Source organism: Pseudorca crassidens, chromosome 10, assembly GCF_039906515.1.
Source record: "Pseudorca crassidens isolate mPseCra1 chromosome 10, mPseCra1.hap1, whole genome shotgun sequence".
NCBI lineage: Eukaryota > Metazoa > Chordata > Mammalia > Artiodactyla > Delphinidae > Pseudorca > Pseudorca crassidens.
The window spans coordinates 77,720,534-77,744,313 of NC_090305.1; the positions used below are offsets into that span (position 1 = coordinate 77,720,534).

A 23,780-nucleotide genomic window follows, 5' to 3' on the forward strand; every position below is an offset into this window, starting at 1 on the left:
TCCACAGGTTGCCTTTGTGGTTGCGGTCTGCCTGGTTTCCAGGGAGCCTTCAGTTAGAATATTGAGCTGAGCTGATTTAGCCCTGTGTGTCACATGAGCTCCATTACCATTAACACAAATAAGTCTTTAGTTACATGAGGAAGGTATAGAGAGTGTGTATGGCTTCACCTCATAAAAACATCGTATTTTTCAAAACACCAGTTTCTTGTGTATAGATTGCCCAAATGTGTGTTCACATTAATGCACAACAATAAGAGACCTAGATATACTGCTCTGGGCATAATGAGTTAGCCTTGCTTCCGTACCAAGAAATCCTCAAGCCAGTGCCTCTCCCCACAGGGCCACCTCCCTAATGCCTTTCCTTCCACCTCCATTTCAGCCGGACCTGAAGTGGGCAACAGAGCCTGGGCACCTCCGCTCAGGCAGCAGAGAACAGATGTGTTCAGAGCCTTACTGTGCTCCCAGCACTTAGCAGTGTTCAAAGAAATATGTGAGAAATGAACAAATGGTAGGGGAACTTCCAACCCATCAGAGTGCCAGGATTCTGAAATGCATGGTCATGAAATGCACAGGGACACATAGTTAGTGCCCATCTCTATGGGAAGAGGAATAAAACTGACTTTGCAGAACTACTCCCAGGCAGGAGACAGGCTGTGCTCATGGCTTTCACCTGCCACGTTACTGAATGTTCTCAGCGTCCCGGCAAAGTCGGTATTTCTAATCAATATTTCATTGACACTCTTATCTCCTCAAACGAAGACACCACCACCCACACTGAACTGCTGTGATGGGAATTCAACAAGATACACCGTATGTTAAGTCTTCACTCAGCCTAGGGTTTGAGACGTAAGGGTTCGATAAATGACAGCTGTTGGTGTTCTTATTGCTTTGTCCTTGTTACAGATGAAGAAATAGAGGCTCAGTGGTTTACAGTGACCACTCCAAGCTACAAAATGTGGCACAATTGGGATTGGACCCAATGTGTCTTATTCCTTCTCTAGTTACAGGAAGGAATAAGGGAAGTGTACTGGTTGCATCTTCCTCTGCTCTTTGCCTTCTTAGCTTTAGCCCTGGGAACTCCAGAGCTACCTCAAGATGGCTCTAAATTCTCCTCTAAGTGCTACACAGAAGATTAGAAAATAGATTATGCATCTATTATATTTGACATGCTAGACTTCTATATATATAAATATAACATATATAAATAGAATATATATATATTATATAAGTATATATAAATAGAATTCAAAGTTAATTCTTTGCATAACAGACTAGAATACTGATCCCGCCCTTAAAAATAAGTCCTTCCTACAATGAATACATGTTCTAGTGTTATGCAGCCCATTTCCCTCTTCCCAGGTAAAGACACCTAGAATCATAAAGGCACTGGTGGGCTGCATTCGATGAATAGGGCCTGACCTGGAATGGTATGTAACATCACCAATGCCATGGTCCCAGACACGCAGCCAAAGGTTTTCAAAATGTACAGGCATCCATGGAAAATTGAAAGCGTTGCTAGGCATCTGACTAACAAGCCAGAAAGGCCATAGCACTTGCCAGAAGGGATGAGGCATTTCAGAAAGAGAAGTCAAGATGTATTTGTGAGCTGAACGCATCCCTCAGCCTGCTTAGCTGTGCTACTTGGTTCATAAACCAGGGATTAAGTCAATTTTCATTTCGGCTTTTTATTTCACCTTTAGGCAACCCCTAAGGTTTCCAGAAGAATTCTGTTTGACCTTTAGCTAAAGTTCAACCTCTACCAAGTTACCGATTTTGGATGGTCCCTGGGTGATCACTTAAGACAGATTTCACTATAATTCAATGAAAAGATAATCCCTGGCCTAAAGAGTTCACAAAGGAAGGACTCCCGGTGGGCTCAGGGATGGCAAAAGTTATGGGTTTAGTCCTACTAATGAATTTTAGTGATATTTTCATTGTGTGACATTGCTCACTGACGTCAGCCTGGATGCATTTGCTGGATACTGAACCCAGGGCATTCCTTTACCTCCACCTGGACCCAGATGAGGGTTCTCTCAGTGCCCCTTGTACTCTAGGCCCTAGAAAAAAAGAGTCAGCCCACTGAGGCAGTGCCTTTGCAAGGTGTCATTTACTTCCAAAGTTACGAAAGGAACCTTAAACCCACCACTGGACTTGGACTTTGGTGCCCACACCAAGTAGGGTGTCTTTGCTATAAGCACATATGCTCTAGATCTGCATTTCTCTTCTCTAACACTTAACTTTTCAACACCTCTCAGCCACACTCAGGACATGTGGAGGGGAGCGGTGGACGGAGAAGCCAGCTCTTCCGAGTTACAGCGGAGAATGGAGGTCTGGAGGTGTTTCTTTCTTACCTATCCTGACTTACTTTGTCTACTGAAGGTCCGCCTGATTCTTCAGGAAGTATTGTAAAAGTCTCTCAATATGTGTTTATGTTTAATCAGAGGGTTCCCCCCGCCCCGTTTGTGATTACGTAGTTAGCTAGGAGGTGCTGTGCGCACACCATAGAGACAGGGTCGCTTCTGGTTACAGAAGTGAAAACAGCTCCCAGTTTGCATGCAGGGCAGTTCATCTCTATCCAGAGATTACATCCATTAAATAAAGGGAAATCCAACGACCATCTCACTCACAAGTCAGAACAGGATGTCTGCCTCACAGACATCAATATATGGTTACCCAAGGGGAAAGAGAGCTGGGGAAGGATAAATTATGAGTTTGGGCTTAGCAGATACAAACTGCATACTACTATATAAGAAACACTATATATAACAAGGTGCTACTGTAGAGCACAGGGAACTATATTCAATATCCTGAAATAAACCATAATGGAAAAGAACATGAAAAAGAATATATATATATATATATATATATATATATATATGAGTCATTTTGCTGTACACCAGAAACTAATGCAACGTTGTAAATCAACTATACTTCAATAACAAATTCTTAAAAAGAACAGGATGTCTGCATCTGCCACTTCTCTGACTTCCCAGTCCTGTGGGAGAACAGCGGCCCCTCTCTCAGCATCTCCGTGGACTGGAAGATGCTCATTTTCGAGGAAGGGCTCCTAGCTTTCTGCAGAGAGTTCAATACCATGATGCCTCAGATTCAGCTTCCTGCATTCTTTTTCTTATTGATTGGTGTACCTCAGGCTATTAGGTTTAAATGATAATTAAATGATAATTTTTTGGGGGGGTGAGTACACAAGGAGATAAATGTCTCACAAATAGACTCAAAGCTTGCAGGCAGGAGACGTGCAGTGATTCACAAAGTGTTTATCTAGCTGGCATTTTCTTCCCCCAGGAAAAAGTAATCATTGCTACCATCCTCTGAAAACAGAGATGCTTGTTTTCTGGGAGGGCTTGGAGGCTAGCCAAGACAGTGTGAAGATTCCTGAAATTCCAACACACCTGCTGGAGTACTGGACCGAGTGAGCTGCCCATAAAGGGTCACCCCAAGGCCTCTTCCGTCCTTACCAGAGCCACTGCAGCAGAGCCCTAGGTGTCTGCGAGCGTGGAGGCTTATTGTGAGCTGCTGCCTCTTTCGATGGGCCGCCTGGCCCAGGTGTGATTCCGCCCCTGGAATACGCAGAGGAAGCCACGCTTCCCCCACCGCCCCCCACAACCTCCGGGCCCCTCCAACGCACACACCTGTAATAACACACGGGTTATTAAGTGCAAATAATAATTTCCCGATAGAAGGGCCTGCCCCACCATGGCTTTCACTCTGCCCTCAACCTGACACTCTCTGCCATCCACTTTCTGTCTCAACCTCAGGCACTACTGACATTTTGGGTCGGGTAGTTCTAGGTTGTGGGGGGCGGTCTTGTGTGCTGTAGGATGTTTAGCAGCACCCTTGGTCTCTACCTGCTTCATGTGACCAGCACACCTCTCCCTCCCACCTGTGACATCCACAGATGTCCCCAGACATTGCTGAACGCCCCCTGGGGGTAAAATTACCCCCAGTTAAAACCAATGTCTTAAGACAAGTGGGAAATGATGGGGGAAGCTGAGAATTCCCCCAACCCTATAAGGAACCAAAGAGGCCATGTCGTTACCAACTCTCCAGTCTGGCTTGCAGATTCCATCTCTGAGGAATCTCAACGAGCCAGAGACCTCCATCGGGAAGTGGGAAGGGGGCCTGGGGAGGGCGTTCAGGGCTGAGTTGAGGACTATGGATTCTTGGCCAAAAAATGGCAGAAGAGTGACTGGATTGCACTCTCTCTCTAGAGTGAAGGTCTGTGACTCACATGACGGAGAAAATATTTTGGGGCACCCGCTGTATCCCCCATCCATCAGTCAAGACAGCTGACACATTTCTTTCTCCTCTCCCTCTCCACTCTCCTAGTTTTTGTCCCGTCTTCTTTCCCCTGGGCTCCTCTAAAGCATCCTTGCACTTCCTCTCTCCCAGTCTTGCTTCTCACCATCCATCTCTCCACCACGACAGGTCACCGCAGCCGGCCATCTGCTTGCCTCCCTGGCTTTCCATTCTTTCAGGAGAAAATCCAGACTCCTTAAGAAGGCCTGCAAAGCCATGCATTACCATTCTCAGTCCCCTGCTTCCAACTTTATTTAGGTTGCCACTCCCCTGGGCCCTCCTGGTTACTTACTCCCCGTGTAGGGGACACATTCCTCTGTGGGTACCCAAGGTGGTTTTAGGTGGTACAGAGTCGTGGCCTTAAAGAACGTGGAATCTCCCAGGCGTGATTTAGTTTCAACATCCTTTTCCTTCCTTGCACTGTCTCCAGAAGCATGTTTAGTCTGGTGCTCCTTTGTCCTTCACGCGGCTCTAATGCTTGACGATCTCCCATTTTGTACCAGAAAAGCACGGTCCTCAGGCTCGAAGCACAGAATCCAGATGAAATTGAATAACACTATTTTATTTTTCGTTGTATTTCCTTTGGTAGCTGCCTTCTACTTATGGCATGTTATGCTGCTTTTCTGTTCCAAGAATGACAAAATCTTTCCTTTTTCAATGAACGTATTTAGGGAGAAAAAGGAAGTTGATTTGAAAGAACATAAATAGTGGTAGAAGCGGTTCCTAACTGCAGCAGAAACTGTGCTAAATGCTTGATATTTGGGAAATGAATTACTTGAATTTGCACCAGCCCCTTCCCATCTCAGTCTTCCCTGTCCCTCTGACAGTCTAAGAAGGTGGAGCGGGCAGCAGTAGAGGAGCTGGCATGTTCCTCATAATCTCTCATATATTCTTAGGTGTTTGATGTAGACGTCACCCCACCGAAAGCTGAGCGCCCTGGATCCCCCTCATGGCACCTGTGGGTTCTGGTTGCATGTCTGTCCAGTTTACTGTGGTTTCCACAGTGTCTGGAACGAAGCTTGGCAGCGACAAGATGCCAGAAAAATATATCTTGGTTGGATGGATGAAATGGAGAGAAACACATAATCTCTTTTAGCCAGGTCTGGGCCACACCAAGAGAAAGGCAAAATGAGGTGAGCAGAGAATCCATGAAGATGTGAACCCACTTCCTTGGATAACAGAGACAGAAGAGTTGAAGGGAATTACTTGGGGTGCTGTTTCCATTTCTGTCTCCACTTGGGACATCAGAACTCGACCTCTCTGGGCCACTGAAACACTCTTGAGTCTTGGCCTAGCTGCATCTTGTGCCCAAACAGGGAACAGAGCAAAGAACACACAGAAACCAGCAAGACATAAGCTTACTTGTTTCTACTCTTTCTACCTGGAGTTCTACCTTTCCAAATTTGTAGCACTCGAAGGTATGCTTCCCCAGCCATTTCTGGATTGTAACTAACAATTCCTTTTTTTTTTTTGCTACTGACAAAATCTGAAACTTAGCCTGGAGCACTTTTTTGCCAAGGAGAGAACCGTGTCAGACTTGTGATGTGTAATAAAATACTACGGTAACGTGGAATAATGCTTTGAAACGCTGCCAGGGTGAGCTTGCGTGCAGAATGATTGAAATCACCTGCAAATACAAATGGTAGCTCTGTGGCTCATCTGGAACCTCGATGGAGGAAAACTGAGGCATTCTTTTCCCTCCTTTACAATTTGCACAGCCTCCTTTGCGATTGCACTGTGGAGATTATGCCGCTGAAAGTAACTGCCGTGTTTACTCCACACGCAATTTTTCGTAACTAATACAGTCTCCCTGTCCAGGCATCGGCCTTGTGAGCATCCCTCGATACACTGAGCTGTTCCCATAGGCGCCCCCGTGAATGCCTCATTGAAATAATCACAGTGCTGAACACGCAAGCTGTATGGGAGGAGGCGGAGGTCATTTTTGCAGTGCTGCAAACGACATCCACTCTGTCCATCTTAGAGGCTGCGTTAACTGAATGGGATTCGGTTCCCCCTTCCCCTCCCCTCACACACATGAGGCTGAATTCAATGGGAATTATCAGCAATGAGCTGCATGATTAGAAGGGCCAACGTCTCGAGGTATTTACTATTATGAGTCAGGCATTTTGCCCTGTTTTAGGTGAATCTCGTAACATACTACCTAATAAATAGAAATATCTTCATCTTACTGTTGAGCGAACGGAGGCTCAGAAGGGCTAACTAATCTGCTCAATTTTCACTTGATGACTTGTGTCCTAGCCAGGATTTACTCCAGGTCTGTGTGGCTCCAAAGCTTGGATTCTTTCCAGAATGAGCGCTGTTCAACTAAAGCCAACCGCCTTTCCTTCCTTGAGTTGTGGTTAAACCTTCATTATCTTTGGTCCTTAAGCATTATTTGCTGGTTGTCATGTACCTATAACTAGCAGTATACATGAACCAGTGAGAATTCTGTTACTGGTTCATGAAGAGCCAGTAGCCTAAGTAAGTAATTTCTCATGCACAAAATATGAACAAGCAGAAGAAAAACCTTTCAACACATTTCAAAGGCATCTATCTGACTCTTTATGAAAAGGGAACCCCCCCTTTTCTTTTTCTACAAAGGGAAATTAGAAAATGTAGAAGAGGAACTCACTGATAGATTGAGTAGTTCAATTTTGCTAAGGTAATAATAGTTACTATGGATTAGGTACTTCCTGTATGCTGGGAATCACACAAGCACTTTGCATGAAGGATAACATAATCCTTATAACCCAATGATGGGGGCGCTGCTATCAGCCCCATTGGACAAATGTGGAAACCGAGGCTCAGAGCTTACGTGTCTTGGCAAGGTTAGTCAGAGAGGTCGGGATTCCAACCCAGGCTTCTCTGGCTCTGAAGCCATGTTCTTATCTGCTATGTCATCTTGTCTCCTACAAACCGTTCCTAGCTGGCATCTTTGTGTTGGTTAAATAAGGGGAACAATTTAACCAGCAGTGAAAATTAGAAATTCTGGGGAAGTGACTTACTGTTTTAGGAAGAACCTTCATTTTAAGAATGAGGTAGGCTGGTTAGTCACTGCTAATTGAGGTGTGACATCAACCCCTCTGGGGCTCACCTTCCTAGTCTGCAAATTGCTGGTGGTGAAGGACAGAGTTTGAAAGGTCCCTTCTTGCCCTAACATTCTGCCGTTCTCTCAAACGCAGTTTCCCCTCTCACACCTCTTCTCCTAAGTTTTGATTTGTGCTCTCTTATGGCAATAGAAGTCAGATACATCAAAGACGTGGTTGCTGTCTAGTTCATGATCATCTGAACACCTTGCCTTGATTGGAGCCATCAGCTATCCCTATGGTGTCAGTCAATCCCGAAGGGCTTGCTGGACACACAGACGGTGTATCCAGGGCTGAAAGTGCTTCCCTTCTCGCCTCACCCCTGCTCTGGGCTCCAGGCCCTTGGCCTACCTTCATGTCTTCAAATGGCTTCCCGCTACCCCCGAGCCCACGCACATCCTGCTCCCCCGCTGGGAACACTCTTCCTTCCCCTCGTCCTGAGGCTGGCTGCCACGCCACCTTCGGATCTCAGCTCCAGGGCTACCTGTTCAAGGATGCCTTGCCTGACCCCTTGACTAATGAGTCTCCTTCATTACGGATTGGCCCTTTCCTTGAGAACAGTTCTCTGAACTGGTTCCTACTACTTCAGATGGATCAGTGCTTGGGTCTCCCCTAGACTCACTTTTTTGTCCCTAGCACCAGCCGGGAGCCTCACTCAGAGGAGCCTCTCAAAACCTGCTGGTGGAAGAATTGGCACACTGACCTACCAGCCATACCTCTTTTCCCTTATTGATATAAGGGAATATACTGGTACAAGCATGGCAAGCCAATTTCCAGTGGAGTTACAAGGCCAGGTCTCCTCTCCATCCACCAAGCGATGTCCCAGAACCATGTTTTCTGCTGAGTTAATTTTTATGTTTTTTTCCCCATCTCCAAACAGCAAGTAATCTTGCCGATCAATGCCTGAGACCAAAGAGACTTGTGGAATGTTGAGAAGATTATGCACATAAATGTACCAGCTATGCTGGCCACGCTAAGAAGATTAGTCATATTGTGCCGAGCGCTAGTTTATCAACCTTTGCCACTTACAAAATTCACAGCCAATTTAATTAGCCCTGAAAGCTGCCAAAATGACTATGACAACAATTGATCATTTAGTAATAGTGTTGGAGATCCATTAGGGACGTCACAGTAGGTGCCAAATAGTTTTGAGCCCAGATAGTAGGGGCATTTCCTTCTGCACAATTAATGTCACTGCATTAAAATATTGACTATCCATAAAGAAGAAAATACTGAACATCTTTATAACCCCCATTCTTTATGGTCAAAACTTGCTTAGAGGGGTGCTTTGAATTTGTTATAACCTGCACATTTCACATTCAGAAAATTAGAATCGTTTCTACTGACTAGCTCATTTAATCATTTAGTTGATTTAATGAAAAACACTATGCATTGTTCTCTTCCTGGTTGCTAAGATTAATACTTTCTGTTCATTAGCAATCAAATATTGCAGGAAGGTTTACATCTTATTCTCACTTGACTCACTGCCTTTTATTTCCCCCAAAAAAATCCTAATAGAATTTAAATGGTATCTTTTAAATCATGTGGAAATCTTTCTCTTAGTAACTCACTTTGTCTTGTGGAAGACACACTGCTAGCTGTGACAATGAGACATTTATCCCCAACTTCCTTTTCCAATGTTTCTTTTTTCGGTGGGGGGATCATGTATATGGAGGAGAGAGGGGGGAGACTTCAGAAAAAATTATGTATCTAGCTTCCAGTGCCCCTAATTCATGAACACATCAGCAACATCATAGCATCCCTTGAAATTCGGTTAAGAAGGGCTCTCTGATTTATTAGTGGGACTTTATGAGCTACCTGGGAGAAAGAACCCATTAAAAATGTTAACTATAAGCATCTGGCTTTCACTTAATAAAGAATCGCAGCCACAGTGTAGAAGTGAATTCTCGCACACACGGCACACCTCTCCCATCACTCACTAAGGTTTCCATCATAAATGCCGCTTTATCACAGTGGTGTCGTTTACAGTCGTGGTCTCATCCGTGCTCTCCATTACTATTCGCAGGACTGTATAACTGGACAGGTAAATTCCTCTCCCCTTGAAATACGTACGAGGGCAGATTCTACAATAGAACCTTTTCATAACCAGATTGGTTACAAAAGAGTATAATCAATTGAAATTACTTAACAACTGAGTCAGGGTTTAGCATCTCCAGATTTTCATTGCCTCCATATCAAAAGATGTTTTTTTAAACCCAAAATGCTTGATAGGAGGAAATGATAAAAGGCAGATGATAGGGTTTGTACTGAACGTACATACAGTGGTTTAAGGATGCGGGGTGGAGTAACAAAAGAAAGCACTGAATCTGGAACTCTGAGAGGGTGAGGACAAATTAACCATTTGGACAGTATAAAAATGATGCCATTTTAATGTAGCACTCAATGAGCCAACCATCTAAGCAGAGGAACAGAAGTTTCCCTATTTTTTACTCTCTATTTCAAGGTGTTGTCTGCTTTTCTCGGGTGAGTGCCTGCCCTTGTGTGTGTAAATGAATTAATCCGTGTTCCTCAGCATGTTATTGTATCATTGGCTGGTTGTGGGAGAGGTTCACAGCACTTTCTTCCATTTTATGGCTGGGAAAACTGTGACACAAGGCATCAGTGTGCCTTAAACCTGGCATAGTGATTTTCACTTCTAAGCACTTCTAAAAGGATAATTAATTTATCATTTGTGCAATTATTTGTTTAATGTTTGTCTCCCCTGTAGATTTTAAGATCCACAAGAGACAGAACAGTGCCTGTCTTATTTGTCATGACTGTCCCAGCACTAACACGGTCCCTGGTCTATGGCTGGTAGATGCTAAGTAAAATTTTTTGAATAACTGAGTATTATTTTCCCAGGTCACTCCTATTGGCGCATTAGCAAAGCAGGACCAAACCCCAGGTAACCTTCCTGTACTGTTGCTGACTTCTTATTCACCCTTCAGGATTCCGTTCAAATGCCACCCGCTCTGTGAAGCATTTCTGAGCTTGCTTTCCTGCTACTTCTCCTGGGCTCCTTTAATGCTTTCTACCCATCCCTCTGTGTTTTGTGCACCCAGATTTCCCTCTGCTATCTTCTGTTTAAGGAACCTCTCTTTTTTTTTTTTAGGGAACTATTCTGTTCCTCGTGCTTTAGATGGGGTTGATTCCATTTCTGCCTGGCCTCAGGGTGGGCTCAGGATCCAGATCTGGTCTCACAGGGCACCCCGTCCCTGCGGCCATGGTTCTTGGTTCAGCAATGGGCATGTGACTCAAGTTGGGCCAGAGTTTTCTGTGCACGTCTTTTATAAGCACTGCTGGGAAAAACAGTCTTTCCACTGTAAGTTAGTAGGATGTGAGCCTTAAACTGCTGGCGTTCCTATCACCTTCCTTGGGGAGGGGCCTCCTAAAAGACATAGAGAGACACAAAGCCCAGGAGACATTTTGTGTCCCTAGATCCAGCCATGTCTGTATCAACTCTACCATCAGACTTTTCAGTTACATGAGCTAATCACTTCTTTCTCCTTCCCTTTAAGCAGCTTGAGTTGGGTCTCGGTCACTTGTAGTCAAAGGAGCTCTTCATTTCCTTGGGCTGTAGTCTACTGACCATGGCTTCTTGAGAGCATGGGTTGGCTCATTCCTGTATCAACAGTGCCTAGTGCACGCCCTGCCCTGGTGAACGCCTGCTGAATGAACAGACCGACACACTTCTGGGGCAAGGACACTTCCCCGGGGTCAGGTGTTTGGGGGGTAAGATTATCAACAGGAGCTACTTGGGAGGGAGGCTTTGTATATTTCGGATCAGACTCCCATAAAATAAGGAAGAGATCATACGGACACTCGGGAATGCAAGTGTCAAGGTCAAGTGGAAGAGAAAGAGAAGGGCACTCAGCCAGACAAGGAGGATCTTACGGGAGCTTAGAATAAGGCAATAGGAGCTGGGCAGCCACAAAAATGGATTTCGCATTTCTGCTTTCCTACAGGGACTGAGTCAATCATTATGACAGTATTTCTGCGGCAAATGGAATTAACAATGCCACATGCTTTGGAAATGTTAAATTGTTAATAAGTCCCTCAGAGCTTTTTTGAACTCCAAGACTGGTTGGGGCCAAACACAGGTGTAGTAAACCATCTCACCTTGAGCTGGTAACTGAGGGCCTCTCAATGCCTGCCTAGGAGACAGCACCTTCCACTGTGGGGAGGAACACATGGTACCAGCACTTGATTTTTGTTTTTAAATCTAAAGCCTGGCCATATCTGGCAAAACGATTCAATAAAACATGACTTGCCAACCTGTTTGGAAGGTGAGAGTTCTAGGTATCCCCTCACTGTGATCCCAAAATCTACACTAACGCTAAGCTTAAGAATCACCTGGATCTGGGTTTAAATTGCAGATTGTTTGGCTGGAAGACCTTGAACAGATAACTTAATGTCCATGAGCCCTGGTGTTCTCACGTATAAAACAGGACTGTACCACCTCCCTGAAGACATTTTATGAAGACAACATGAGACTGCTGATGTTAAATGCCTAGCAAGACCCTGGTCCATAGTAAGAGCTCAGTGTACATTAGCCATGATTGTGCTGACAGTGATCACCATTGTTTCAAGACTTTAAACCCGACTTTGCAGTGCTGAATGCATTAGTGATGACTGAACATCTCAGGTGTATTTGTCCACCTGTGATCATTTCTCCAGGTATTGCTCACACCAGCACCATGCATGTCAAATTCCCTTTCCTTCAGTTCAGAGGTTCTTGTCCCTTTTAAGGTCATGGACTCCCTTGAGCTTCTGAAGGAGTCTGAGTGAGGAGCCCCCTCTCTCAAACGCCTCCTGTAGTGCCTTGCCTCTTTCACCTGACCCCACCACACCTCTAAACTACTGCCCTGTCATTGCCCATTTACTTGCTTTTAGAATCTTCCTGATTACAGTGAAGGCTCTGGGAGGTCAGGCACTGTATCTACTCAGATCCCCATTTTGTTTCCTTTACTGAGCTCAGTGCCTGGCAGAGAAAATAAATGAAAATCATAAAGGTTTCCCTTGCCCCTTAAATATTCACCTATACTCAAGCTTTTGCATCTAATTTCAGGGTCTGTCTGGGGACTCCAGGGTAAGGACCTCTATTTTGGGTGATCGTTAAAAATGATGTAGGGAGATGGTGGCGGTGTGAGGAATTGGGAGATTGGGATTGACATATATACATTAATATGTATAAGATAGATAACTAGTAAGAACCTGCTGTATAAAAAATAAATAAAATAAAATTCAAAAGAAAAAGAATTTAAAAAAATGATGTAGGGAAAATTTGCAGGCCAAATAAAGAAACACCTTGTCTTTATTATAAGCCAGAAAAGAAATGTGCAAATCAAGCATTAATCTCAAGAGAGGAAGGGCAGAGGTGGCACTGACACAGTGTCATAGCTGAAGGGAACTTTGTCCAAGTCCCTCATTCTACCCTAGGTGACGGTGAGAGCCAAACCTTGCCCAAGGTCACGTGACTAGCGGCAGTAAGAACCCAAGCCTCCTGGCTTCCAGACCAGTCTCATCAAACCCCCACCTCCCAGTCCCATGCCACCTTCCCAAAAGCACAGTTGTTGCAAGAATTCAATAAACATTTCCTTCAGAACGATTGCCAGAGGATAATTTGAGGAAATGCAGGATGTGCATGACCTTGGTCTCATGAGAGGACAGGCCTTTACAAGAAACAGTTGATTCAAATTTATGAAAATCTGTGGAGTGAAGGGCTTGCATTACTGCCTCATTTGAAAGATGACACCGTTCTCTATTTTTCACTGATGGGAACGTGACTTCAGAGGGCAAAAGGTGAGGCACCTGAGAGCAAAAGCCCAGTGGTGTCCATGATTGTCTTTGGTTCCTCCTCTGGGTCTAGCAGCGCTTGTTAGCCTGCGCTACAACAAAGCATCCCCAAGAGTGGGACAGGTACAGCCCATAGTACTTCTCAACTGGGTTTCACATTCATGGGAGCCCTTGGGGAGCCTTTTAACATGGTCCACACTTTCGGGATCCATGAATCTCCCTGCCCCATATGCTGGATGTTTTGCACGAACTTAGGCAGACATTTTTTTTTTTTTTTTAACAATGAGAAAAAGAAACCTTGCACCCGTCATCATACCAGATGCTCTACCAGATAAATATCACAGTTTTTTTTAGAGAAATATTACGTGCTTTGAGAACATCTGCAATTCTCTAGACTATATTCTTGTCAGAAGTTGACTTTAAGTATTACACTTTAGACTTTCCTTCAAAGGTCTCGCACTAAATTGTCCCATTACAGCACAAATGGCTTCCTTGAAACAGTATCAGACAGCATTAGAAATGTGCCAGCCCATGAGCATTACCGCAACTGATCTCAGACAAACTCACGTTGTCAATAACGGTGCCCATTCCTATTATTTCAGAAATGAAAATATAGAAGAGAGATGAATATGTTTTCCCCAACTGTTACTCTGATTTGCAAAGGGTGTTATACATTCAAGCCACCATCTGGTCTTAGGTAAACAAGAGTAGCCGTTACTTGTTACAGAGAGCCTAGGAAAATCCCAGGCTGTGTGCTAAGTGCTTTATACACATGGCCTCCTTAATCCCCTCAATGGTCCCATACGATGACAGCACGGCTATTAGCTTCCCTCTCAGGGCCCCGGGGATCAGTGCCCGAGGGACATGGTTTGTAGAGCACTAGCTGTGTGCTAGGCTCTCTGCTATATGCTTTATTTATATCTCACCGAATCTCACCAAAACCCTTTGAGTTCAGTGCCATCATAAATTCACAGTTGAAGAAACCGAGATAGGTCTCAAACCCAGTCCCAATCTACTCCGAAGTTCAGGCACACTGTTCCCTTTGACACTAAGTGGGAGGGTCACTTGTTGGTTAAGAGTAAAGACTCTGTACAACCTCCTGGACTCCACCCTTGCCAGCTGCATGACTGTGGCTAAGCACTAGTTTACCTTTCTGTGGCTAAGTTTCCTCATCTGCAAAACAACATAATAATAGTACCTACCTCACAGGGTTGTGAGGACGCAGCGCAAATGCAAGTGCCTAGCACACAGTAATTACTCAGCGATATGCTAGTATTGTAAAAAATAATATGGTGATGATAATAATAATGACAATGATAGCTCTCCTTATTTTCATTTAAAATGAGGCTGCCTCCTAAAGGATATGGGGATGAAAATAAACCAAAACAGTACAGTGAGGGGGGGTTTGTGTGTTAAGGACTAAGGGTAAAGAGACGGCCCACTGAGCAGAACAACACTACGTTCAGTCGGAAAGGATGGCTGCAAAGGTGTGCCTTCTCTCACTAGTTCCAACAGGCTTGTTTATCTACCTCCTCTGAGGAAGTCATGCGTTGCTCAAGTGTTGGTGTAACACACGGAGAGCTTCTCTGCATTTTTGTCTCTATCAGCATCTCTACTGAGCGTCCTGCCCTGTGGTCCTAACCCTGGTACTTGGATATGTTCCAGCCCATGGCTCCAGGGAAGAGATGGAGACAGGAAACACCATCTCTGAGTTCAGTAGGGTAGAAGTGTGCACCTGCAGCAAGACATGGTTCACTCCAGTTTGCATTCAAGACAAAACTACGTCTACTGACGGGGGGCACATTGCTGTGGAGGCAGGATGTGGTGTTTCCGCTCTGCGCCCAACATGTGTTGGGTGAGGTCACTCCTTGCTTAATGCTCTCTGATGGGTGTTCAATAAAGAGAGAAGAAAATCCAAACCCCTTCCCACGGTCCCGCATAATCTGGCCCCAGCCTACCTCTCTCCTTCCTCCCAGACCCATTCGTGGGTTTCCCTTGAACACACGGGGCTCCTTCCATCCTAAACCCTTTATACCAGCTCCTCTTCCTCTGTCTTGGACACTGTGTCCCAAGATTGGTGCCTTCTTCTGAGTCTTGGCTCAAATATCCATCTTCAAAGAGACCTTCCTTGCAAACCCCTAAACCACCACAGTTCTATTCTTTTCTTCATGGGATCCATTGCTACATGAAATCATCTTATTTATCTGTGAACTTATTATCTGTCTCCTCCTCCGGAATGGAGATCCCTTGAGGGAAGAGACCATGCATGGCTGTCTGGTTGATTGCTGAATATCCTGTGTCTGACACATAGAAAGAGTTCAATGAGTACTTCTGGAGAAAAAAATGAATGAAAAACTGACAGAATGATGAATAGACCAGGAGTCAGGAGCTGTGTCTTTTCATTCTGATTTACTTCTTACCATCTCTGTGCCCTGATTTAGTCCCTTCCTTACTGAGTCTTGGGTTTGTGCCTGCTGGATAGGACTGGTGATCCTTATCCTTTCTCACAGAACTTCTTTGATTAACAAATGAAATTCACATGTATATGTCTACGAAAATATTTTATAAACTGTGAGTGATTATCAGGGATGCAGAGTAGGTTACAATTCCCACATCAAATACTATTAGACAGGTTTTCCTGAAGCACAGGCTGAGAGAGATCCCAAGCTGCACTGTTCTCAGTGAGAAAGGGTGTGGCAATCCCTTAGTAATGTCTGCTTTGGGACAGGGAGAGGGGATTAGAGGTGTGTGTATAACACATGTGTTATCTGTACAAAAAAAAGGTCAAATATTAAAGCGCTAAAATTGATCATTACAAACAGCTTCCTCAAGCTTTTAGCAATGATCATTCTGGAAAGTAGGCTTTGATATTTTACTCTCCTCCCTCTGCACGGTTGCAGTTTACTCCACTGACCACATTACTTTTGTACTAAAAACTAATTATGAAAAAGCTCTTCAGGGACTTCCCTGGTGGCACAGGGGTTAAGATTCCATGCTCCCAATGCAGGGGGCCCGGGTTCAATCCCTGCTCAGGGAACTAGATCCCACATGAATGCCGCAACTAAGAGTCCACTTGCCGCGACTAAGGAGCCGGCGAGCCACAACTAAGGAGCCAGCAAGCTGCAACTAAGGAGCCTGAGAAGTGCAATTAAGGAGCCTGCGTGCTGCAGCTAAGACCCAGTGCAACCAAATAAAAAAATAAAAATTTTTTAAAAATGAAATGATTTGGGAAAATCCTTTAAAAAATAAAGAATAAATAAAAAAGCTCTTCAATGATCCCATGCTATATTTAATATCATTGCTAAAATTCTAACATTAGTTTTTCAAGTCATCAAAAGAGAAGATGCATAGGAGACAGGCAAGGAAGAGAAAGCAGAAGTTTCCCATGTATAATAGAATGACTCACCACAAAGTATCATTTTGATATTATAAATTTCCTAAACAAAGGCAGATACATTCGATGAAACTAAAATATTATTTATCTTTCCTTTCAAATGAAGCACAAATATATAAGGGGGATGCTTTTCAGGGTTTCTCCTTTTTTTATCCCTCAGTAACCAACCACAGCACTCCCTCTGATGCCACTATTACATAATTGTGAAGACACTGAGACAGATTTTAATTCATTTAATAATTAGGTCAATAAAAACTATTATAGCTGAGAGCTCCATAATGTTACCTTAACGGGGGAAAAACTAATATAGTGCTGTTGGAATCTTTCCGTGAAATTAATATTAGAGAATTTTAGTGTGTGTCTTAAATAGCGTAAGTAGACATTTTTCCTAACTGAACCAATCATGGGTTTAAAACAAATGAAAATCATTACATTTGCTATGATAAAGTTTCCACGTTCTCAGGATTTTATCCGTCCCATTCCTGTGGAAACCCTGCACGTTCACTACCACAAGAGCAGTGTATTAAACTTGCCTGGACCACTGCTCGCAGCCCCCCACAGGCTGTGTCTTGGTGATTTGCCTCTTGAACGCTATGGCTCCATTTCTCAGCGCCCCTCTGCTGGGAAACATGCCAGACTCATGACCAACCAAATCAAAATCCCTCTCTCAAGTCCTGTCTTTGCTTGATAATATCGAACCCCCCATACAACAGCTAGGACATCTGAAACAGCTCCGAAAGAGCCAAGACACAGAAGGGTGTCTACACTGCCCAGAGATCCTTTATCACCTCTATTTCATTAACTTAGTCACTAACGGTAGAGATCGAGATGAAGTAAAGCAGACTCCAGTATAGTATTATGTGATTTGGGTCAATTCTGAGCTAGATCCTGGGAGGGAAAAAAAATTAAAGCAACAGCTCACTCTCTCACCACAGGAATCCTATGATTCTGTGAGTTACTGAAACACACAAGTCCCTGTGTATGGCGGCATCAGTGTACTTGGGTATTAGCAACTGCTTTCATAGTCATATGTGCCAGCGTTGACAAGGATTGAGGGGTGATCGAAACCGATCAAAGGCCAAGGTCACAGATACACCTAACAACTTTATACACTAACAGGACATCTGCTGATACACACAAAGAGGTGGTGGCTGGAGCATGGGAGGGCATGCAATGAGCATGGGATTTTGGAATAGAAAAACCTGCATTTAATCTTGGTTCCTCTGCTCCCCAAAGTGTGACCATGGCAAGTTGTCTCACCTCTCTACTCTTCAGTTTGAGCATCTGGAAAATGGGGATCGATGGAGTCTGTGGTTGTTGGGAGATTCCTAAGAGACTACAGATGAAAAATAGTACTGTGGCTGGCAGAGAGGAAGGCCTGTTCTTTTGTGGAAAGGGAGCCCTCTCAAAGGGCACTTGCACAGATTCAAGGCCACATTTCTCAGGACACGTTTCAAATATGAATGGGATGGAGGCTTCTGTAGCTAATCCCCAGCCACACTGGTGTGCACTCAGAAAGCGTACGCACGGCCAGTCATGCTGAATCTAAATCAACCAGAGCGAAGACACACATCTCTACCATCACTCCATTTCCTTCGCTGGAAAGATTCCTAGTGAAACTAGAAACACTAGGAAACCTACTAAAATATTTTTATTTATTTTTATTTTTACTCAGTTTTAAACAACATCTGTCAGAAAATTCCATCCTATAGTAAAAGGGCCTTCCTTTGAAGGTGCATATAGGCTGATATATTTGCAACATTTGCAAGCAGTCAGCATTTCTGGTGACGAGGCAGGTCTTGGAAACAGGGAGGCCCAGTCAACATGAACAGCTTCATTTGACTTTACTGACTTCTGATCAAGAGTTGGTGCCCGAGAAGGCTTAGGCCGATCATTTTGGGTCAGGTTATGAAACCACGCAAAATGGAGGGCAAATATCTTAAGAAACAACAACAACAACAACTAATGGTAGAACTCATGCACTTCCTTTCTCAAGGCCTATAATCTTCAGGGCACTAAGAGATGGGAATAATCTGTGTGGGCTTTTTGTACAGGGGAAGTAGAAGAGAAAAGGTCAAAATATCAACAATGTGAAGTCGGTACTAAGGATTCATATTTGGAAACCAATTGGGACGTGTTGCCCTGAAGCAAACAATTCCTGCAAAGAAATCTGATAGCTCGAAAGTCCTGTAAAAGAAAATTCTAGAATCATCCAATAAACTATTTTGAAGGGGGATGTTGGAGAGAAGAGATCATTTCTACGATTGATTCCCTTTCGTTTGTGATATTACTGGGCATTAACTTGGGATTCACTGTTCCCATGGCAAGTACTTACTTTTGTAAAATTACCAAATATTCTCTGGAGCAGAGAATCTTATCAGAAAATTGATCTCTAATACATAAAGGCATCTTGCAAGAAAAACGTCCTTTGGGGGTATTTTTTTTTTAATGGTTCACTGCAGGCCTTTCACAATCTCATGGAAATTTGGAGATTGCTCGGATATTGTTTCCATGGAAGGAGGAAAAAAGGGACAAAGGGAGATATAATACTTGAGACTTTAAAGGCTACTACCATTTTCTAGTTTATTCAGCGAGGGCAGCAGAGGTTAATAACAAGGAAGTACAAAACATTCAGGAATACAAAATTATTTACCAAAAAACAGTTTGTGCATTGCATACTTTCCTATCACTCTGCCAGTTGCCAAGAAATGTGAGATGCTCGCTCAGTATTATTTAAATTAAATTATCAAATGCAAATGCGAAATACGAACCTCTCAGCAAAGCACAGGATTATAACACCACGTCCCCTATTCAGACTAAAAGCTGATTACTGGTTGTGAGCCATAAACATGTCAGACAATAATTTAATTGCTTTGCAGGTAGAGGAATATGCGCATTCTTGTTCTCATTCTGGAACTCAGTGAGACTGTTTAATACAATATAATGATCACAAGCCCACACAGAGTCTTCACTTGACACCTGCTTTACGGCGAAAAGAAGCTATAGCAAATTTTAGCAAAGCTCAAAGAACTAGGCAGTGGCAGACTTTTTAATCACTAAGCAAAATGGATTTCTCACCAAGTGGCTCAGGCTTTTAGTCTGGCTCATAGAGTTACAGATGCATTTTCCAAATGGGTTTAAATCTATAAGGAATTTCAGGTGCAAAGGACCACCTTCTAACAGCTAATTTGCTTCCTGTCTTCAGCTGAGCTGTTAACCAGAGACAGCCAGCACGTGCACCCTTTCTTGGGCCACAGACGAACACAAATGTCACAATCAATACTCATTAACTCCAGGATCAGAATCGGAGGGGTCCTCAGGAAAAGAGGAGGGGTCTGAAATGTAACTGAGAGGACTTGGTAAGCATTTCCTGAATATTCCAGTTGCTGAGCATTAAATTCCAGTTGCTGGGCAAAGGGGCGGAGAGGTAGTGCAGAGAGAAAGGGGAGGAGAGAGAGGGAGCGGGGGAGAAGAGGGACTAACATTTGGTGACCTCCTCCATCCCCGGAACTCTCCTTGCATCCGCTCATGAAATTCCCAAGGATCCTGGGAGGCTGGCAGAACTCTTCACATCTTGCCAATGGGAAAAGAGGGGCTCAGAGTGACTCATCTAATATCACACAGTTCAGAAATGGCAGAGCTACATCGTGACTCAAGGTCCTTTCCTCCTTCCCAGTTTACCACAAAGAGGTGGTGAATATTTCTTTGCAACCGGGGATGAAGAGGAGACCCTGAAGTCTGGGGTCCAACTTGAATACTAGACTTCCGCTAAATGCCATACAGAAGTTACCCTCCAGTATAACACAATTGTACCTGCTTGTTTGCAGCTCACTACAAACTACCGTGATCTAATGCCGGCTGAGCGCCCTGTGCCGTGCCCTGTGCCAGGCCCTGTGCTACTCATACGCTTATTGAAGCCTCACATCAACCCCGTAAACTTACAGGAAGCGTCCATCCTTTCACCTGTAACGCATACAAGGCTGTCTGAAATGATTCACACCCTATATAATTATGTTAGGACATAAATGTTTGTCTTTCATTTTTTTGTACCTTATTGTTTTGCAACAAGTTTTTATGATAGATTTGTTATTTTTCACAAAATCAAGAATGACTTTTTTTTCTTTTTTTGCAAAAGACTGGATACAAATGCAAATCGGCCACAAGCTTAACTGTGGTTAATTCTGGGTGGTGACAAAGAACATAGATGATTATTTTCTTCTTTGTACATTACAGAATATGCAGTCTTAATAAATAAGTGAAAACAATCTTTAAAAAAGATGTTTTTTGACTCTGGAAATACAGAATTTTAATTAGAAACTGTTTAAAGCAGGAAAAATCCCTGTCAAGAAAGACCAGGTGGAAAAATGGGTTCCGAATAAAATGGAATTTTAGGGCAACAAAAATCTAAAAGGCCACAAAACAGAAATAGCACTGTTATTTGAACAATGACTAGTTACTTGAATTTTTCGGCATTGTTAATCACTGCATCTGGGTTTTCCTCTGAATTCCACACAGAGCATTCACAGCACAACAATTTTATCATACAATACCTGCTTGCGACACACATTTTAGGACAAGCTATCACCAGAAACAAATCAACACAAATACATCAGGGGCTGAACAATCTCAGGAGTGGGTGATACACGTTTTGCAGAATTCTGCCAAACAAAGGAACGGAATAGGCTGTGGGCAAAGCAAATGAGGGAGTTAAGGAATGAACGATTTTAAATAGTAATAATTAATTCAGATATGGTACTGTATTTTCTGCAAAAGAAATTCACATTTAGTAACATGCTAATGTTTTTATCTCCAAAGAGTTTAGTGCACTGGCAAGGTATCCCAATAACAGTGAGCCGAGTGAAGTCCAAACTTCTTAAAGAGAAGGAAGAACAGAAATTTATTAACTATTCTGTATCAATGCCAGATACAGCACCAGGCATCTTCCACGCATGATCGCAGAGGTTCCATGGCTGGTCCCCCGACCCTTGCTCATACGCTGGACTCCAGTGACCAGAGTCCTTGGCTTTTTCTGACCACAACCTCCAAGGTTCCCAGGTCCATACCTTTGCTCACACTTCCCTCTACCTGGAAAACCCTTGTCCTGCCTCTGTCCGTTCTTCCAGACCCATAACAAATGCCCCTCCTTCCACAAAGTCTCCCCAGAGACTCCTGGCTGTCCCGAATGTCTCTTCCACATTCCCCACAGTGTACACCAGCGTTTGCCAAGTGGCAGGCTCCAGGCCAGCCCAGGGCCTCTGAATGCTTTGCTGGCTTATCCCGGTTTGAGAGACTTAAAAATAATAACTGTCAGTACTCACAGACTGAGAGATTTTACACAAAATATCTATGCATCTAGTGGCCCTAGCCCCCCTTTTCTGCTTGGCAATAATGAGTTGTAGCCAAGTAACCAGTGCCCTGTTTAGACGGAAAGTGTTGGTTCTAGTTCTAAGAATCTGCTTTCAACTCTACTTATCCTTGGCCCATTTCTCTTCACTCACTGCTACTGGCTGGCCCCTCTGGACAGGTATGTTTGAGGCCTTGGAACACAGTTTGCCGTGGATTATTATTTTGGAGGTACTTTACCTCTGCCTCTCTACCCAGATAGGAACCTGTTATATATCTCGTGTTCCCGCCCTCCCACTGCCCAGGAAAAAGCTGGTGCTCCTCAGTGAGGACCAGAAAACAGTTAAGTCACTATTGCTATAATCCCAGGGACAGAGAACGGTGGCCTGAATTAGAAAGCAGTAAGAAGAGAGAAAGAAAGAAAAAGAATTACTCCTCGGAAATGACAGCCTTTATCTGTTTCTTTTAACACTTTCTATCTTGGACTGTAATAATATGGATACAAGTCTCACGTATCCTATTAGATCGGACCCTCCTTAAAGCACATCTTGGGTGCAATTCTTGCCCCGTGACGTCCCTAGCCCAGCCTAGCAGCATGGCTCACGTGTACTAGGCACTGGATGAATATTAGTTGAAGGATCATAAACTTTCATCCTGAAACCCAGCACTTACATTTCCATTACATTTAAAAACCAACAAAACACATAACCTTCCCTCCCACTCATCCAACTGACAGCTCAACATATTAATTATCTGAATTAGAGTCAAGAGTCTAGGCTTCTCCTTCCAATGTATAGACAGGGAACTGGATCACTTCTTCCCAAGTTGTAGGGACAGAAAGAAGACGACAGAATGACGGCCTTAAAGGCGTGCACCGGACAGTCAAGGCGTGGGTTTCCCAGCCATCTCCTGGCGCGCGTTAGCGACGCTCTCCTCCGGGCGAGAGGCAGCGCCTTCACCGATGGAGCTGTGTGCACTGCCTCCTGCTGCATTAACAGTCCCTGCATGTGACTGGGCAGCGGCACAGGTCTCATTAGAGTGGAAGGATGTGCGAAGGCAGAGGGCCTCGCTTTAAGAAAACACTTTGCATACGAACAAAGGCGGAAGGATGTTAGGCTTCTAAAGAGAAGATCTCGCTCATCACTTAGCAAAGTCAGCTGGAGACCCCGTTAAGTAAGAAGTTCTTGACTTTCCAAGCTATCAAAGGTGACCCAATAAAGCAAAGGGGCCTTGTTCCCCAAGTTTCTTTTTATCGGTTGCCTTGGACAACCAAGCTTGAACAAAACAGCCTCCAGGAGACTGCCACGTAGTAACTCCCTGTTTGCTTCCGCAAGGGACAGCTCAAAGAAAGGATTTTTTTTTTTTAGGAAGAAGAAAAAGAATATCAGAATGAAAGGAGGAAAAAGAAACCTGACAACCCAGGACACACAGATTCTGAGTAGTGATGAATGTACACGGGGGACTGATTGTCAGGGCGAGGTCTTCAAGCATTTCTAAGTAGCAGCCTGGCATCGGGCGAGATGTGCACATTCTTCATTGGTGTGGCTTTATTCATGAAAGATTCTGTGTCCTTGAGCAGGGAAGGGCCTCAAAGACATCTTGCACAGTGACCATCACATCAGGTTATACCCTTGTCTCTGATTCTTTCGGGGAAAGGAGGAAATCATAGAAACCACAAGAGGGGCTCACAACTTCTCACACTCCCACACTCGAATCCAGGCAGGGATGCTGTGGGTTGGTCAAGTTTGAAGAAATGTCATGGGCCATACGTTTCCTACACCACAGCCCTGTAGGGTCAGTATCTGTCTTCTCATCCCACATGGCTGGATTTTCCATTGAGGAAG

At 44.0% G+C, this 23,780-nt stretch overlaps 1 protein-coding gene and 1 long non-coding RNA gene across 40 annotated transcripts in view; one reads left to right on the top strand and one right to left on the bottom strand.

The window, feature by feature from the left end:
- The window catches only part of LOC137232603 (uncharacterized), a 324,779-nt gene extending 318,895 nt beyond the window's left edge, over positions 1-5,884 (top strand). Inside the window, exon 4 of the long non-coding RNA XR_010947092.1 lies at positions 5,214-5,884. This is a non-coding gene — a long non-coding RNA (uncharacterized lncRNA). The remainder of the gene's footprint in view (positions 1-5,213) is intronic.
- Positions 1-23,780, bottom strand: part of FHIT (fragile histidine triad diadenosine triphosphatase) — a 1,451,597-nt gene that overhangs the window by 51,104 nt on the left and 1,376,713 nt on the right. The window lies entirely within an intron of this gene.